Source organism: Bidens hawaiensis, unplaced genomic scaffold, assembly GCF_021521415.1.
Source record: "Bidens hawaiensis isolate Kalapana, Puna unplaced genomic scaffold, B.hawaiensis_p1.1 tig00000697_1, whole genome shotgun sequence".
Taxonomy (NCBI): Eukaryota; Viridiplantae; Streptophyta; class Magnoliopsida; order Asterales; family Asteraceae; genus Bidens; species Bidens hawaiensis.
Genome location: NW_027491041.1, coordinates 965765 through 985855, shown reverse-complemented (window position 1 = coordinate 985855; position 20091 = coordinate 965765).

Here is a 20091-nt window from a genome sequence, read left to right as displayed (position 1 = left end):
TTTACTTGTTTTGCAGGTACGCATGTTACTACGGAACAGGTTAATTGAAGACGCCATTCATCATCTATCTTTTCTAATATATATTAGTTCTGCAACTTTGTGTACTGACAACTCTTCTTGTTCTTGCAGAACTGATTTCATTCAAATTCGAAAAACGGCATAATATGTGTGCTCGATTGGCGATAGACGATGACAACCGTGAGTTGGAGCCAATGATAAACTTTCTGAGAAACTCTAATCTGAGGGTGGCGTTAAGTACCGACCCCACAATATACAGAAATCACATATCGGATTTTTGGGGGTCTGCAACACATGTCAATGACATCAATGGGGACAGAATTGAGACATCGATACTAAATCATGACATTGAGATAACAGAAACCTCAATCAGAGCTGCTCTAGAACTTAATGACAATCTTGAGGATCAGCCGTCCTACTCCGTCCCAAGGTTACTGAGAGTTTTTCAAGATACTATGGGATATCAGGGAGGAGTAAAGGAGGGACAGTTTCAAAAGGGAAGTTTTTCGTTAATCTACAGATTTTTAATTCATCACGTTATTTAGTCTCTATCTCCACGACGAGGGACCTGGACTCTGTTGAGCAGAGAGCTTGGGACTCTCACTGTCGCCATCCTTTATCAGCAACCCTTCAACATTTCACGACTTATTTTTCAAGGGTTGATCTCAAATGCAGAGAAGCATATTACTCAACGATTTCTAATGTATCCAAGGTTTCTCCAAATCTTAATAAACAGAGCCTTACCAGACATTCAAAGGACAGGGCAACTTTTGAAGTTGCAAGACTCAAACATATGCAAACGTATGAAGAATGCTCAGAGTAACTTCATTGAGTCTGATGACTGCGATGTGCTCCCTTGGTTACTTGTTCCTGCACTGGGTGTCGTTGATGTACCGAGGACCCCTGGCAACAATGATGAGGAAGTTGATGATGGTGATGATAATGATAATGATGATGATGATGATGATGATGATGATGATGGTGCCGATGGAGGAGATGCGATGGTTGTTGATAATGCTGCTGATGCACAGGTTATAATTGGAGAGATTGTGTATGAAATTAGTCAACAACCTCATGAGCAAACTGATCATGCTGACATTCGTATTTCCCCTGTCACAATTGAGCCAACTGAACAAGACATACCTATCCATCAACAAACTGAACCTACTCTCCCAACCCAAATCCCAGAACCATACAAACTTCCATCCCCTGAAACCGCAGAATCTGAACCATTATCTGAACCAGCTCCAAAACCTACTGCTGAAACCCCACAATCAAGTCCAAACCTTTATGATGTTGTGTGTGAAAATGCCAAACTGGAGTTTGAGAACATACTGCTAAGAGAGAAGAATGCCATTTTGGCTGCAAAGAATTCAGCTCTGGAAGCTGCACTGAAGGAGGCTTTATTGAAAATTCAAAATCTTGAGGGGCAGTCTGAGGTTGAGAAAACCTCAGATGCACCAAAACAGGGGGAGAATCTTGATGTTGAAGAGGAGGTTGAACCATCTGATGCACTGAACATAATCAATCAGATCTATAATGATGAGTCAGAAGTTGAGGGGGAGAAAACTGGAGAAGATGAATCTAAAAAGGAAAAGTTGAAGAGGAAAGAAAAGGGAAAAGGGATTGCCCACACAGATGATGACTTACATCCTTTACCCAAGCATAAAGTTCAGTCTGATGATCTATTGTTTAAGGAAGATTTTATTGATAAAGACATGGATGAAGCTGAATCTGTGAAAAATGCATTTAATCTAATGAATGAAGAGTTGGAGGCCCTTGAAATGGAAGAAAGAGTGGAAGAAGAGGAGGAAATCCCTCAAGAAGTAATAGAAGCTCTGATTGATACGAAAGAGAGGGAGGATGAAGAACAGAGGAGATTAAGAGAAGCTGATGAAGCAATCAAGGCTACAATTGATGCACTGAAAGAAAATTTGAATGTTGATCAACAAGAACCTGAACAAGAAAAGGCTGTAGAGCCTTTGATCACTGAGCCTGAAGAGCTTGAAGTGAATGAAGATGAACTGGGACTGGGTCCTGTAACAAATGAAGAAGATGAAACAGTTGAGGTTTCGGCATTTACAATGGTCAAACTGGTGATAATGAAAGATATAACGCTCATACTGAACAACCCAAAAAAACATCACCCAGACATTGTAAAGGCAGCAAAGAAAGCACAACAGGATTACATCAATATGGGCAGAGAAAGGGAACAGAAAATGAAAGAACAAAATGACTTAAATGAGCCCATTATTGAAGAAGTTACTGAAAGACCTGTTGACACACACACAGTTGAAACTGAAAATGACGAATCTAATTCTGTTGATGAAGAAATAATCCTAGAAGAACCAGAGGAAATACAACTCAAAAGAAAACCTTCATCTGAAATTGAGACACCAGAGTCCAAGAGACAAAAGTCAGTAAAGAAGATGGTATACAGGTTGAGGAGAGATAAGCTAGAAGAAAGAAGAAGAGCTCAATCCAAACAATATGATGAACCAATGATTGAGGCTCTTCATAATCTTGAAGAAGTGGTGGACTTAGATGGTGAAAGTGAAAATGAAGAAGAACTGAAGAAAGCTGAAAAGACAAAAGAAGATGTTGAATATTTGATCAGTTTGGGTTATGATCCTCTGTATGTTCAAAGACTATCAAAAGAGGATGTGGCAAAAGAAGGTGATGGTTGGAGAGTTAGGAAAGGTAAAAGGGAAGTTTTGATAAAGGCTGGTCACAAGCCTGCTTTCCTGAACTTACAACCATCTGACAAGATTGATAGTTTGTACAAAAGGGCTCTCATGGAGAATCTATCTGACTATGTGAGAAAGGTGTCTGAAAGGAAGAAAGAGAAAGAAAAAGAATTCAAAGAATCAGACAGTAGCAGGAAAAGGACTGAAAGGAAACAAAAAGATGAAGAAGAATATGAGTCCTTAAAGTCAAAACACAAAGATATCAAATTCCTTCAGCTGTATGGCTACAGCTACAGCTTCTTGATAAATCTCTCTCCTGAAGAACTGAAAAGAAGAATTCAACAAATTAAAGACTCTCACAAAGATCAAGAAAGTCGAGAAAGGTTTGAAAAATAGCAGGAGTTAAAAATGAGATTACAGAAGGAAAGGGAGGAACAAGAAAAGAAAGATCAAGAAGCAAAGAGGTGGTTTGAGGACCCTCAAAGGATGGAAATGTTAAAGAAAATTGTGATGGAAAAAGGGATATCAGAAGAATAGTTTCAGAACATGCCTCTTGCTCAGCTAACGGAAATATACCACAGAGAGCAGAGGATGTATCTTGAAACAAAGAGGAAACTGCAGGAAGACAGAAGGAAGGCAGAACAAGAAGTTCATTCAGAAATGATGAATGCCCTCCACAAAAAGGGAGTAAAAATGTCAAGACTGTTAATGTAAACAGAAGATACAATAAAGAGATGGTGTGTTGAAGAGGGTCTTGATAAGATTAAGAAAGTTGAAATGGGGGGCTCAAGCAGAACCCATAGGTCAGAGAGTGTAAGGCCTGTGCAGCCAAGAAAATTGAATTTGCCCACACATCTCTATTTTGACAGAAGATCGAAGACCTTGAGGGTTGTGACTGAAGATGAAGCAGAACATCTCATCATCTTCAGAGATGATTTGAGAAACTTTACAACATAACAACTGACCAAGATGGCTGAGTTGACTTTATATGACAATCAAATAAGAAGTCAACCATCTGGTCAACTGAGGAATGATCTCTAAAAGTTTTTAAAGGATCAAGCAGAAAAGGGATTCCCATTTCTGCAACAAAAGAAGAGAGAGATCAGGAGCCAAGCAGAAAAAGAGAAGAGGAAGAAGAGAATAAGTGAAGTTCACATATCCGAGCTTTCCCTCTCTGAATCAAAGAAACAAAGAACTTTAGCAAGCAGCTCTCATCAGAAAAGGAAGACCGTTAAAGAGTGTTTGGCTACGAGAGAAGTGATGAAGGAACCCAACTCAAGAGTGCAACAATTTGGAAGAATCACATACATAACGTACAATCAAAATGATGATTCGACCACTTTGAGAAATGCGTCAGGGATACCTATTGCAGTCATAATGGAGGATGGTGATCTGCATTATATGCATTCACAAGATTTACAAGATTTGATTAATGCAAGATTCCCAAGTGATGCCTCTGACTCCTCTGAACTTGACATGCTGAAGCAAAGGGCTGCATATGTGAAGAAACTAAAAGAAAGGCTGAAGCCAAGAACAGAGGAAGAAGATAACAAAATGGAGCTAATGAATGATTGATTTTTTAATTTCTGTTTTTCTTTATATTTTGTTTGATTTGTAAAAATTTAGTTTGTAATGCCCATGTGGCAGAATTCCAATTGTGTAATGAAATGACATGTTCTTAAATGATTTATCTAGAAATCTGATACATGTGTAACTCTATGCAGGTATGTTTTGGTGCATCTGAGCTTGTTCCAATCTAGGGGGGAGATTGTTGGGTCGGATTTCTTAATAAGGAAGATTGGAATCTTCTCAACCTTCTCAGACTCGGCTAAGTATGGAATACAAGCAAGCCCAGACGATCGAGCATGGTTTTTTACTACTTCGAGCAAGGTTCTGAATCTTAAATGGTTGATTCTTCTAAGTGTTGAAGGCTTCGATCAAGCTACACTTCAACAAGCAAGGGTATTCTTCTATCGAGAATGGATTGCTAATCGAGCAAACAGCTTGATCATACAAGTTCCAGCCAAGTGTTACGAGCACAGGATGATCGAGCACATGGGGACGAGCATGGATGCAATAAGAGGATGTCATGTAAATCAAAGCAAAGACTTCGAGCACAGTTCAGTTACCGAGCAAGATTTACATCCGAGCATGATAAAGATTGCTGAATAAGAAAAGCTGAAGACATCAAGAAGAATGAGCTTGCTCGATGGACTTATTCGAGCAAAGTTTGAACAAGTCAAGAGGAATGAAGCTTACTCGAAGAGAATATGTATTCTCCGAAAGAGAATATATTCTAAGTAAAGTATGCTCGAGGACACTCTCCGAGCACACCTTGTATAGGAAGCTTGCTCGAGCAAGGTATATACCTTGCTAGAGGTCTGAAACACTTGTATTAGATTTATCTTTCATTATGTAATGTCTAGGACGTATACATGGAATGTTAGGGTCTATATATAGACATCCTAGGGTATGACTAGGAGACGGTTTTTGGCACGCATACTGACAATCTTTGCAGACGAATATCAAAAGCCACCGTCACACAAAACCCTAGACATTCCATTCACTGTATCATTGACGTATCATTTAATATAGTGAATCTTTGTCGTTGAAGTAGTCTTTACCGATTATCATTTATTGTTTTGTGTTTGATAATTTTCCACAAGCTTTCATTCTCAATCATTGAATATCCTGATTCCGCCGGGATACTCAATCGGTCTTTGAGTAATTAAGTCGGTGTGTTCTTGTCAAACCTTTGCTAAGGTTGCACCCGATAGACGGTCCTGACACAGATCGTAGTCCTTAATCAACTCCAACCATCGACGCTATTGCATATTTAGTTCCTTTTGCTTGAAGAAATACTTTAAACTCTTATCATCCGTATAGATAACGCAAGGAACCCCGTACAAATAATGCTTCCACAACTTAAGTGCTAACAAAACCGCCGCCAGCTCCAAGTCGTGAGTAGAATAATTCGCCTCATGAGGCTTCAACTGCCGTTAGGCATAAGTGATGACTCGACCTCGCTGCATCAAAACACACCCAAGCCCCTGATAAGAGGCATCAGAATACACTACAAAATCATCGGTGCCATCAGGTAAAGCTAAAATCGGGGCATGCGTCAACCTGTTCTTCAACTCGAGAAAAGCCTCCTCCTACTCAGTACCCCAAACGAACTTAACACTCTTTTTAGTCAGCTTGGTCAATGAAGAAGCAATTTTCAAAAAATCGGGAATAAAGCGGCGACTCCCATTCATTCACGGCTTCCACCTTTGCAGGGTTAACCAGAATACCACTCGAGTTAATAACATGACCCAAGAACTGAACCTCGTGCAACCAAAAAGAACACTTAGAAAACTTCGCATACAACTTGTTCTTTCGCAGAGCTTCCAAGACTTCCATGAGATGACCGGCGTGAACGAATTCATTTTTGGAATATACTAGAATGTCATCGATGAATACAATAACTGAACGGTCGAGCATCAGTCTACACACCCGGTTTATAAGATCCATGAACGCAGCCGGTGCGTTGGTCAAACCGAAAGACATCACGAGGAACTCATAATGTCCATAACGGGTGCAGAAGGTGGTCTTAGGAATATCCTCTTCCCGAATTTTCAGTTGATGGTACCCGGACCTAAGGTCGATCTTCGAGAACCAACTAGCTCCTTGGAGCTGGTCAAATAAGTCGTCGATCCTCCGGAGAGGGTACCGATTCTTAACAGTGAGCTTATTCAATTCACTGTAGTCAATGCACATTCGCATGCTACCGTCCTTCTTCTTAACGAACAGGACCGGGGCACCCCAAGGTGAGATGCTCAGTCGAATGAAGCCCTTGTCGAGCAAGCCTTCCAACTGGGCCATCAGTTCCTTCATTTCATTCGGTGCTAGACGGTAAGGGGCTCGAGCAACGGGTTTTGCGCCCAGCACAAGGTCTATCTGGAATTCGACCTCACTGTCCGGCGGCACATCTGACAAATCATCTGGAAATACATCCGGGAAATCCCGAACAACAGGAACATCACCGACGGTAGCTACCTCGGTTTTCATATTTAAAGCATACGCCAGATACGCCCTGCAACCCCGCTGCATCAATCTCCCAGCCTTAAGCATAGATATGATATGTGGCGTCGCACCATTCCGATCACCGAAGAAAGTGATTTGGGTCCCATCCAGGGCCCTCAGACGAACAAGTTTCTGACCACAAATGATTTGAGCATCAACACTCGCGAGCCAATCCATTCCGAGCACCACATCGAAACAGCCAAGCGGCATCAAATACAACCGCACCGGAAATCTATACCCAGACAACTCGATAGAACAACCCTGAATAGCCCTAGACAAGGACACGGATTTTCCTACGGCGACCTCATCCTCAAACACATCGACTACGCGCTCGGGTGATTTATTCAACGAGGAACAGAAAGCAGTAGACACAAAACTTCTACTGGCGCCCGAATCAAATAAAACTGACGCCTGTAACTCATCAAGTAGAAAAGTACCTGGGACGATATTATACTACTGCTTAGCTACACGGTCAACACATACGATTTCAAAGGAATAAGAAATTCTAACGGTGGAATAAAAACTAAATAAGGAAAATTACCTGAAACGACATCCGCATCATCCTTCGCCTCCTTCTTGGAGATGTTGAAGGCCCTTGCCCTGGCCTTCGGCTTCTCTTCCATCTTCCCTCTTGAGGAAGTCCCCTGACCGGATCCCCCCACCTTACTGGTAGGACAGTTTGATGACAAGTGACCGGAACCCTTTCACCGGAAACAAGTGAGACTCGGACACTCTTAATGGGGGTGCCCAACCTTATCGCAACGAAAACAGGTGCCGGACCCACTCTTATACTCCCCCTTGTGTAGTTTGCCGCACTTCTTGCAATTATTGAATGCCGCCTCCCTCCTAAACTCAGAAGTCTCAGTCTTCACCCTTTTCCCAGACGAACTAAAATTGTTTCCCCCGGGCCGCTTACCATACGAATTAGTGTTCCAAGTCTTCCTAGCCTCAATCGGCGGTAACTTCTCCCTTGATCATACAATGTACCTGCCAAGGTAACCACCGAGTGAAAGGAGTTCATGTCGGTGGTCACCACACCACTACGAATATCCACCGGAAGGCCCTTCACATACTTCTTAATCCTTTTTGCCTCAAGGGTAACCAGATCGGGACATAAGCAAGCCATCTTGTTGAAGTTTGTGGTGTATTACCGATGTGTCATACTGCCCGCCTCCAAGGTCAAGAATTCCTGTTCAATTTTATCCAATTCGTGCGAAGGACATAACTGATTGAGAACCAACTTCTTCAATCCATCCCATATCATCCTCCTAATCGATCGATCACCCATAGCCTGCACCAGATTATCCCACCAACATAATGCCTCGGAAGGAAACAAGGCGGTAGCATAAGTGACCATGTCATCTCCCTTGCACTTACTAACCCTCAGAATGGCCTCCATCTCTCTCACCCACTGATGTGCTGCCAAAGCATCTTTAGTGCCATCGAAAGAAGGGGGTCGCACATCTTACAGTCACCATATGAGCAACCCCGAGTAGATACACTAATAGTCTGCACCTCTTCATCATCCCCACTCGGCACGTACACTTCCTCTTCCTCATCGACCTGCACCTCCTTACTCTTCCTTCCCTTATCCGAACCCTTACCAACAGTGACTCCTCCATGGCCCTAACGGCCTCAGCAACGATCTCAGGAATGGCGCTATGGAGCACCTGGTAAACTTCATCCGCGCTAGCTGCGCTCATAGCAGGATCCAAGGCGGGGTTATCCCCCTCCTCATGAATCGGGGTCTCCTGCTGGGGAGTAGGAATCTCTCTCTCGGCTTCGGCACGTGGCTTACGACCACGGCTGTGAACACTAGGACCACCTCTCTGAGCGGCTCGGGTATTAACCATGACTTATTCCTACAAAGACAGAATTTTAACACGGTCAAGTACAAGTGGTAATTAGAACATGTAAGGTAAGGGTAAACTGCTAAAGACGTTGATCAAGTGTAATTAGTCGTTTACTTTACCCGCCCGTCCTAACCACCCCATGCACCTAACCACGTTAGCCTTCTATCTAACACTTAAACCGTTAATCACATACCGGAAACTTTAAAATTTAAAGGAATTACTAAATAATTAAAAGTTACCTCTTGGCGTGCAGCTACTCGCGGTGGGCATACATGTCTCTTTGCTTACAGTTCGAGTCCTAGCATTCGGGGATGCTCGGATCCCTCGAACCAAGGCTCTGATACCAACTTGTAAGGCCCCAAACTCCGGGAACCCCACAGTTGGTAATTATACAAAACACTTATAAAATATTGAAACTAAAAAAAATCAATCGTTCCATTAAGCAACAAATTTCAGAGTAATAAATAAGTTCCCAAAACCCGGGAATTTTGCCCAAAACCAACTTAATTATCTTTAATAAAAAATTTTAAAAGGAAATGTTTAATAATAAAGTCTTCAAATCCCATATGCCCTTCACCGTCCAAGTAGCTTCGTGCACGTCTAAGAGATAAGGCATCCTCTTCCTAACCTGAAACTCACACTAACATGCACACAAAGTCAGCTTAAGCTGAGTGAGTTCAAGTTTTAAATAAGTAACAAAAGTCTTAATAATCATTCCAACGGTTTTAAAACTGTAAACGGAAATACATCAGTTAGGTCATCCCATTTAATAAATAATCATCCTTACGTATGAACATCTCTATACGTGCATTCCTATATATATAAATATATATATATAACATTCAGGGCCGAGAAAACGTACAACCCCAACACGTAACATTCCATTCAACGCATGCAAAAACGAATTAGGCATACGTAACATTCCGTAGTCGATAACGACTACAACATTCGCCAAATATTGGCCATACAATAATATATATACATTACACATTCTATAACATTCCAAGGCCTACCAACACTAGCAATCCTATGCAAAATAGTTTAAAACATTTCATCAAGCAAAATCGCTTAGGTGTGCATGCTAGCCCAAAACTTAAAAACAGTTAAACGGGGCATCAAGAACTCACCTGAAATCAACCGAACACCTAAAACGATCTTGGAAATCCCTAAGTGCACACTCACAGGTAAGGGCCTATAAATTGTACACAACGCGTCACTAAACTAGACCGTAAGAACACCCTTGCCTAATGGGCCGTTCAAGCCCAACACTTTGGCCCGAGGCCCAACAGCTTGGCCCGAGGCCCAACCCATACCCAATTACTTTACCTCAGCCCCTAAAACCCTTCAATTAACCAAATCCACCCTACGATCATGGTCGGGGCTAACCATGATGCACAACTCACCCGTTGGTATGCAAATCGAGTCTAATACGCGCGTACTAAATCTTAAAAACCAATTGTCAAACCAATCAGCCCCAAATGGACCAAATTCCCATATTAACCTTTTCATACATCATAATTATGTCACCCGAGTTGATAGGGTTGACAGTTCCTTTTTACAACACTCAATTTAACGTTTAAACGACAATTCGCGCACCGCTGACTCGATTGACTAATCACCAACCTAATCAGCCCGAGTACCAAAAATATAATTTTCCCACAGCCCTTAAACCCCCCTAGGGCTGTACAAACTGATTCGGTTGGTCATTCAATCGATTAACGCATCAAACTCAACAATTGACGATTCTACACCCGATAAACCTTAGTTTTCGAACTAAAATCGATTGACCGACCTAAACACATTCAATGAATACGGTTTTTAAGTATGATGTACCACACATACCTAGGAGGATTTTGGTGCAAAAACCTCACTCAAAACAGCCCCGGAAATGCTCAATTGGACAGCCACCCGGTTAACCTAAAACAAATCGTTTAATGATCAATACGCGCAATATAACGACCAATTATGGTGTAAAAGACTTGGGGAATCGTAGTACATACCTTGAATTGAAGTTCTAAGGCTTAATCTTGGCTGCAAAAATAAAAATCGGGGGGTGCTTGGTCCTTGCTTACTGCTGATCGCAAATAGGGGGGCGGGCTAGGGTTTATTATTATTTTTTTCGATATAAAATAAGAAGTTTCATTCTAGCCCCTCAAGTATAAAGTGTAAGGAATCTTGGATGAGAAGTTACATAATTTTAACGCACCAGGATGACGTAAAGGCTCCCGAGAAACGTCGGTTAAATCCCAAGAATAATACATACTTTACAAGCTTTAACTCTTGGAAACAAAATTAACAGGCGTTACAAGCTGGGTAGAAGCTATGCAGGAAGAATTAGCCCAATTCAGAGACCTGCATGTATGGGACTTGGTGGACAAGCCCAGAGGCAAGTATGCTATTGGAACAAAATGGGTATTTAGGAACAAAAAAGATGAAAGGGGGATAGTGATCAAGAACAAAGCAAGATTGGTGGCTCTAGGATGCTTACAGGAAGAAGGAGTGGAGTTTGAAGAAGTCTTTGCTCAAGTTGCAAGACTAGAAGCTATCAGGATCTTTGTGGCATATGCAGCATCAATGAACATAAAAGTCTATCAACTTGATGTAAAATCTGCATTTCTGAATGGAAAGATTGATGAAGAAGTTTATGTCACTCAACCTCCTGGATTTGAAGACCTAGTTCATCCAAACAAGGTTTACAAGCTTAGCAAAGCACTTTATGGACTACTTCAAGCACCAAGAGCCTGGTATGATGAGTTGTCAAACCATTTGTTAGAAAATGGCTTCTGCAAAGGAGCCATTGACAAGACTCTATTATACAAAAGGAGAAACAAATATCTGCTGCTACAAATGAACAAATGTGCAAAGAGTTTGAGCAAGTGATGAAGTCCAAGTACAAAATGAGTTCAATGGGGGAAATGAATTTCTTCCTTGGACTTTAGGTGGAACAGAAAGCTGATGGAATCTTCATAAATCAATTAAAGTATGAACAAGAGATTCTTAACAAGTTCAAGTGCCAAGACTTCAAGACAGTGTCCACACCAATGGACACACATGAGAAAATGGTACCTGATGAAAAAGGGGGAGCCAGTGGACCGGCATGAATATAGGGCCAAGATAGGATCATTGATGTATCTCATAACATCTAGGCCAGATATTATGTTTGTTGTGTATGTCTATGCAAGATTTCAAGCTAACCCTAAGGTGTCACATATGCTAGCAGTGAAGAGGATATTCAGATACTTGAAGGGAAAACCAGATTTGGGATTTGGTATCCAAAGAAACCTTCCTTTGACCTACTGGCCTGCACAGATAGTGACTATGATGGTTGCAACATGAGTAGAAAATCAACTTCTGGAGGATGCTAGTTTCTTGGGAACAGGCTGGTGTCTTGGCAATGCAAGAAGCAAACTACAGTGTCAATTTCTACTGCTGAAGCTGAGTATATTGCTGCATCTACTTGCTGTGCACAGGCCTATGGTTTCAAAATCAACTGTTGAACTATGGTCTGAATTTCTTACTTACACGTATTTTAATTGATAATACTGCTACTATGTTTATTGTTAAGAATCCAGTCCAACATTCTAAAACTAAGCACATTGAGTTTAGACATCATTTCATTAGGGACTGTCAGGAAAAAGGTTTAATAGAAATGAAAAGGGTAGATACATTTGATAATTTGGCTGATCTGTTCACCAAACCTTTAGATACAACCAGGTTTCATTTTCTGTTAAAGTGCCTAGGAATAATAAATGCTGATGAAGTCTGATTTAGGATGTGTGCTTAAGTGAGGTGCTAACTGATTATGTGTGTTACTCACTTTGAATGTTTGCATGATGATTTGCTATGCTTAAATGATTATTCTAATTGCATGAATCATGTATGTGACTAAATTGTGTGAAAATCTTGTTGAAATATGTTGCTATTGTTGTTTACAACATTTGATACTTTGATCCGTGCATGAATGATGTATTTTTGTGATTCTAAATACTTCGAGCAAGAATCTGTGCTTGATAGTGTGCTTGTTGATCCTCGAGCACAAGCAAAGGCTCTTGAAAGACTATTCTAAGTCATTCGAGCACAGATGTCATAGCTCAGTTGCTCGAACACAGAATTTGGCCTTGGAAAACTCATCCAAGTATTTCGAGCACAACTCTGTGTTGTATGGTGTGTTTAAAGCTCTTCAAGCACAAACAAACCATACCTGAGGGTTTCTCAAGTAACTCGAGCACAAATGATGTGTTACTTATGGTCGAGCATAGACATGTGTTTTGGAAAACTTTCTTAGTAATCAAGCACAAGTATACTGCTCGAGCATTCATCTAAGTCTTTCGACCACAATACTTGAAATGATAAATCTTAAGTTTGCTCGAGTGACCTTCGAGTATGCTCGATGAACTTCTGAGCATGCTCGACAGACTCATGTGATTATCTGAATGATTACTACTGTCTGAATGAATATGTTTTGATACTGTGATAATGTGTGCTTGTTAAACATGCTTAAATGACAACATTGTTTTTGAAAATCAATATTTCTTAATTAAACATTCAAAAGGAAATGGTTTTTCAAATGGTAGAAGTTTTTGACTAAGCAACACTGTTTTCGGTGATATTTCATGAGAGAGATGATAATATTATCTAGGTTCCCAACTTCAAAGAAGCTATAAACTACTTTCCGTGGAAATTGAATCCAACCTAAACTGGGAAATGATAGAAAACTGTTTAAGATAACTAACCCATGGATTATAAGTTCAAAGGGCTATGAGTACAGTCATTGGCAAAGTATGGTAGCTTTCCATAATCTGTAGTTGTTATATGTGATATACACTTAAATTTGTTAAGTATGATGTGGTGAAGCATTGGAAAATAAGGTATGTTCTCGAGCATATCTCTCCGAATGATAGACATTCTCCAATCATACACGAGCCTGTTGGTGTTTCTAGTCTATCAAAATATTTATTTAAAGTATTTGAGCAAAAATAAATTATCGCTATATGGCAAATTTCTCAAAAAAGAAAAGAAAAAGGAAGTGATTGAAAAGTATAAAAAGATCAAAAGTATAATATATGTAAATAAGTTATCAGATTTCATGACTTAAGGGGCACTAAGGGAACTACAGGGGTGGGTGTAACACCCCGTAACCGCAGCGGAAACGTAAACGGTATGCAACAGACGCATCTGATATCAACAGCATTGCTTATAAAGAAAACACCACTACATTAATTTACATCTCAATACATTGTTCCGAGTTTCGTTATCATCTAGGCGTTAACACATAAGTTTTACCGATAGTACATTAGCATATTTAATACAAAATAAAGATCCTTAACCTTCCACAAAATAGCACACATCATCAAGCACGTATCACTCATTCCAATTTGGGTGTACCTAGAAAGCATGTAAAGAAAACGGGTCAACTACGAATAGTTGGTGAGTTTCACTAATTTAAATAAACCATGACAAATCATTATAGTAATCATATATTAGCGATGAAATTATGCTGAGCCTACAAGTGAAACCTCTGTTAACCCAGAGGCACATCCAATAACCTCTGGGGACACTGTTAACCCAGAAACACATTTAATAACCTCTGGGGACACTGTTAACCCAGAAACACATTAATAACCTCTGGGGCACTGTTAACCCAGAACACTGTTTCGGACCTTACACTGTTAGCAACTTAGACAATTACCATCTTAATACATTACCATACGATTCCCGTACAATAAACATTATATAAATACATTCATTTCCATGCGATCAGCATGTACTTAAACATTTCAATAGTAACATGCTTTCCGCCCCGGGAAAGTATTTAAAACAGTTCAGTAAAAAGGAATCGTGAAACTCACCTTCTCGTGAGTCAGTATGTAGTACAGTGAACAGCTATGAGCCTGAATCTGTAATATGATACCTAAGTCGTTACTATATAATTTCCATAAATTAAATCCGTGTCAACCGGTACATCTGGGGACACTGTTAACCCAGTACTGTACTCGATCCGGGGACAATGTTAACCCAGAGACACTTCTCAGGACTCAGATTGTGATATCTCTTAGAGTTTATCCGTCAAAATTATTATTATTATGTTTTCCCCGTTTTGCGTGCCTAGCACGGTTATCCGTTTTTATGTTTCAAAAATGAGTTTGGTCACACACGACCCGAAAATAGTGTTTTACTGATATTTTAGTTAAAGCCGTGAATTTAGAGCTCGGTTTAGACGCCCCGTTTGGCCGCGGGACCCGTTTCCGTCTTTAGGGTGCCGGAAACTGTTATTTCGGATAAAAATACCCAATCATCCGAATTATTTTCGGATGATTTATTTTTACTTGATTAACTTAGTTTCATGAAAATGGTTCATTTTTAAGGTTTTTATACACCAGTCAGCTCGCTTAGGCGAACTTTGCCGGTTTACGCGTTTTAAGCTTTAAAAGTTTGTTTTTATGTTCTTTTTAGCACAAATAATTATCCGTTTAGTCTCGGATCTTGAAATTTTGCACAAATCACTTTTTGACAGTAAGGAATTTTATAAAAATATTTCCAGAATTAATTTTTATATTTAACATTTATTTATCTATTTTTAAACGTCATTTAAACACCAAATATATCGAAAATACCAAACGACCTTAGAAAAATCCCAAATTTTTCTAGGATGACCCCTGACATCCACATAGTTCCCTGTAATTTTTCCATAACCAAAATCTCATTTTTCATGCCATTTTCACCAAAACCGAGCTAGAAAACCCTAGAACTCGTTTTACCGAAAAGCCTACTTAGACTTCTCCAACGGATCTGAAATTTTGTGTGTGACTTTTATATGTTATAAAAAGCTTATCTGGAAATTTCCAGAATTTTTCATGATGTTTAACTATTTTTCATCATTTTTAGCCAAAACCGAGCATTAAATTCACCAAATATTCATCCTTTATCCAAAGATTACCAAATTTTCACAGATCACATATTTTCATGTGTAGATCATCTCTGTGAAATTTCATGACCCAACTCTAAGTCTATCACAATCTGTCCAAATCATATAAATCATACGAAAAACCGAACTACCTTGTGTTTCTAGCTTTAAACCGCGAGGATCTCGCTTTCTAGCCTTTGCTAGCAACTAGATATAACACCTACAAGCACAATAACACCACACCAAGCAAGTTACACCCACAATCAAGCCATTTCTTTCATGGTTTCGGTTAAGACATCAAAACAAAGATTTTAACCGTAAAAATTCGTTTTTGACTCTTTTAACTCCTTTCTTGGACCAAGATCCCTTGTATAACTTGTATACATCACTTGATCATGCAAGAATCGGTTTCATCTCGGGTTTTCACCCATTTCTTACTTGAAACCTCATTTTCTCAAGATTATGGAATTAAAAACCAAGATTCAACCCTTATATCATGTTTTTACCTTGTGACTTCGGGTTAAAGATCAAGGTCTTGGTTGAGATTTGAAGAGAGGGAAAGGTTTGGAGCTTGAATGTATGAAGAAAAAAGAAAATAAAAGGCTAAGGGGGAACACCCCTAGCCGATCGGAACTATTAAGGAGTGGGGTGGGGCCCACTCCTTCATTCTTGGCCACACATTCGGATTACGCAATCTGGATAATGTTGTGGATAATCTGGTTCAGTTCGTTTTTCGGTTAAATGCTTAATTCGGCTTAAAACGAGGCTAAAACGGTCGTATTTCGGCTTAAAATGAAATTTATATAAAACCGATTTAAAAACTTTAAAAACTTAAACCATGACATTTATTGACTTAAAACATCATATTATTAATAACTGCACATCTTTTTCAGCTTGATTGATCATCTCTTGCTTGGTTTGGTATTAAAGGTTTCGTTTAACGTACCGACGTACCATTAAATCGAAATTCTTTTTCCGTGCTTTAATTCACTTATCCCGAAGCTTTAATACTTCGTAAACCTCACTAAATATTATATATTTCGTCTACAATGCAATCCCCGATCGTTCGGGCTTCAATAACCGTTAATCGGTTAATCGTATTTCCAATACGATTTACTGTATAATCGAGTATAATTCGTACCGTGAATCATACATACTCGTATATACACATTATTATTCATATATTCAGTATTAAATAACACGTAAATAGTATATACCGGCTAGGGTATACCTGAATTTGTCGGAATCGTTACATTCTCCCCTCGTTACAAAAATTTCGTCCTCGAAATTTTACGCGTCAACCACTTCCTTTTGAGGAAATAGGTGGGGGTATTTCTTCCGAAATTCGTCCTTTCGTTCCCATGTATATTCTGGGCCTCGTTGCGAGTTCCATCTAACTTTGACCAACGAGATCTTATTGTGTCTAAGTTGCTCGATTTTCCCGTCCACTATTTCTATGGGTTCCTCTACGAAATTAAGCTTATCTCTTATTTGGACACCCTCTAAGGGCAACACCGATGTCTCATCCGACAAACACCTTTTCAAGTTCGACACGTGAAACACATTGTGAACTGCACTCAGTTCATCAGGCAGTTCTAATCGGTATGCTACAGGATCGATTTTTGCAGTAACGTCGAATGGTCCAATGTATCTAGGGGCTAACTTCCCCGCCTTTCCAAATCTGACTACTCCTTTCCAAGGTGATACTTTCAAATACACTTTATCACCTTTCTCAAATGATAACGGTTTTCTACGGGTATCGGCATAACTCTTCTGCCGATCCCGTGCGGCCTTCAGATTGTTCTTAATTTCAAGGATTTTGCTGGTCGTTTCCTGGACCAGATCTGATCTAATAACCTGTGTGTCGCCCACTTCAGTCCAGCAGAGTGGTGATCGGCACTTCCGTCCATACAATGCTTCGTAAGGTGCCGCCTTTATTCTGCTATGGTAACTGTTATTATAGGAAAATTCAACGAGTGGGAGATGTTGATCCCAATTTCCCTTAAAATCCAGTACGCATGCACGAAGAAAATCCTCCAGTGTTTGGATGGTCCTCTCAGACTGACCGTCGGTCTGAGGGTGGTAAGCTGTGCTTAGATCAATACGCGTTCCCAGCGCTTCTTGTACAGCTTGCCAAAGATTGGAGGTGAAATGGCTATCTCGATCGGAGATGATTGAGATGGGTATCCCATGACGAGACACAATTTCATTTATATAAATCTGCGCAAGTCTCTCGGTGTTATAATTATTTCTAATCGGAATAAAATGTGCCGACTTGGTTAATCGATCCACGATTACCCAAATTGCATCGTGTCCACGGGACGTCTTAGGGAGATGTATCACAAAATCCATCGTGATTTGCTCCCATTTCCATTCGGGAATTTCCGGTTGTTGTAACATCCCCGAGGGTTTCTGGTGCTCCGCCTTAACCCTCGCACACGTCGTACACTTGCCGACGTACGTGGCTATGTCCTTTTTCATGCCCGGCCACTAGTAGAACTCCTTCACATCCTTGTACATCTTATCCGATCCCGGATGTATGGAATATTTCGATTTATGCGCTTCGTCCATGATTAATTCACGAAGGTCATGGAGGGTCGGGATCCAAATCCGATTTTTGAAATAGAGAATTTCGTCCACGCGCTGTTCGAAATTCTTCTCGTTACCGTAAAGTCCCTCTTTTTCCAATTGTTCCTCTTTCAACGCCTCGCGTTGAGCGACTCGAACCAGGTCCGAAAGGTTCGACTGGACTATCATCCCCAGCGCTCGCACTCGCAATTGCTTAACCCGATCCTTCCTACTCAATGCATCGGCTACGACGTTAGCCTTGCCGGGGTGATAACGGATGTCACAGTCATAGTCGCTTAATAACTCGACCCATCTTCGTTGCCTCATATTCAGTTCTTTCTGATCGAATATGTGTTGCAAACTTTTAGGATCGGTGAAGGTGGTGCACTTTGTACCGTAGAGATAATGTCTCCAGATTTTAAGTGCGAAGATAACTGCTCCCAGTTCTAAGTCATGAGTAGTGTAGTTTTTCTCATGTATTTTTAACTGTCGAGAAGCATAGGCTATAACCTTATTATTTTGCATCAACAAGCATCCTAACCCTCTCCGGGATGCGTCACAATATACGACAAAACCATCGTCTCCGTCGGGGAGACTTAAGATTGGCGCTTGGCACAATCTTTGTTTTAGCGTTTGAAACGCCGTCTCCTGTTCTTCTTCCCATTCATACTTTCGATCCTTTTGAGTCAGGAGGGTTAAAGGTTGGGCGATGCTGGAAAAGTTCTCTATAAATCGACGATAATATCCAGCTAAGCCTAAGAATTGGCGGATTTCCTTTGGCGATTTAGGCGCTTGCCAATTTTTAACTGTTTCAACCTTACTTGGATCAACGTGTATTTCTTGATGGTTTATAACGTGACCAAGGAATTGCACTTCTTGTAACCAGAAGTTACACTTAGAGAATTTTGCATACAACTTCTCCTGATTTAGAAGCTCTAAAATTAATCTTAAGTGTTGCTCGTGCTCTTCTTTACTCTTCGAGTATATCAAAATATCGTCAATAAACACGATGACGAATTTATCGAGGTAGGGTTTACAGACTCGATTCATGAGATCCATGAACACTGCTGGCGCATTTGTTAGCCCAAAAGGCATAACTAAGAACTCGTAATGGCCGTAACGAGTCCGGAATGCGGTCTTTGGGATATCCTCCTCCTGAATTCTAACCTGATGGTATCCCGATCTAAGATCTATTTTTGAGAAGTAGCTCGCACCTTGTAGTTGGTCGAACAGGTCATCAATTCGGGGAAGAGGGTACCTATTTTTGATTGTTAACTTGTTCAATTCCCTGTAATCAATGCACATTCTAAGGCTCCCGTCCTTCTTTTTCACGAATAGTACAGGTGCACCCCACGGGGAATAACTGGGACGTATAAATCCTTTATCCAACAATTCTTGCAACTGATTGGATAGTTCTTGCCTCTCAGATGGTGCAAGCCGGTAGGGCGCCTTAGCAACAGGGCCAGCTTGAGGTAATAAATCGATTCTGAATTCGACCTGGCGGGTTGGCGGTAATCCAGGAAGTTCTTCTGGGAAAACTTGTGGAAATTCGCGTACCACTGGAATATCATCCACCCGTTTCTCCTCAGAATCAGTGGCCGTCAAGCTTGCTAGATACGCCACGCATCCCTGGCGTATATATTTTAACACCTTGAGGTGGGATATAAATGGTATCATGGTGCCTGACTTTTCTCCTTGCACTAATACCTCTTCGTCATCCGACACCCGGATCTTGACGATTTTCTTTTCACAGTTTATTTCTACTTTGTTACGTGCTAACCAATTCATTCCCACTATCACGTCAAAACTACCCAATTCTACCGGTAACAAGTCAATCGGAAGGGATTGATCGTTCAGAATAAAAGGGCAATTCCGAACTATTCGATTAACTATCTTGGTTTTACCGTTAGCGACTTCTACGGTATAAGGTTCTATGGTTTCACCAATTGGAAGGTTTGCTATCGATAGGAACTTAACGGAGACAAAACTTCTATCG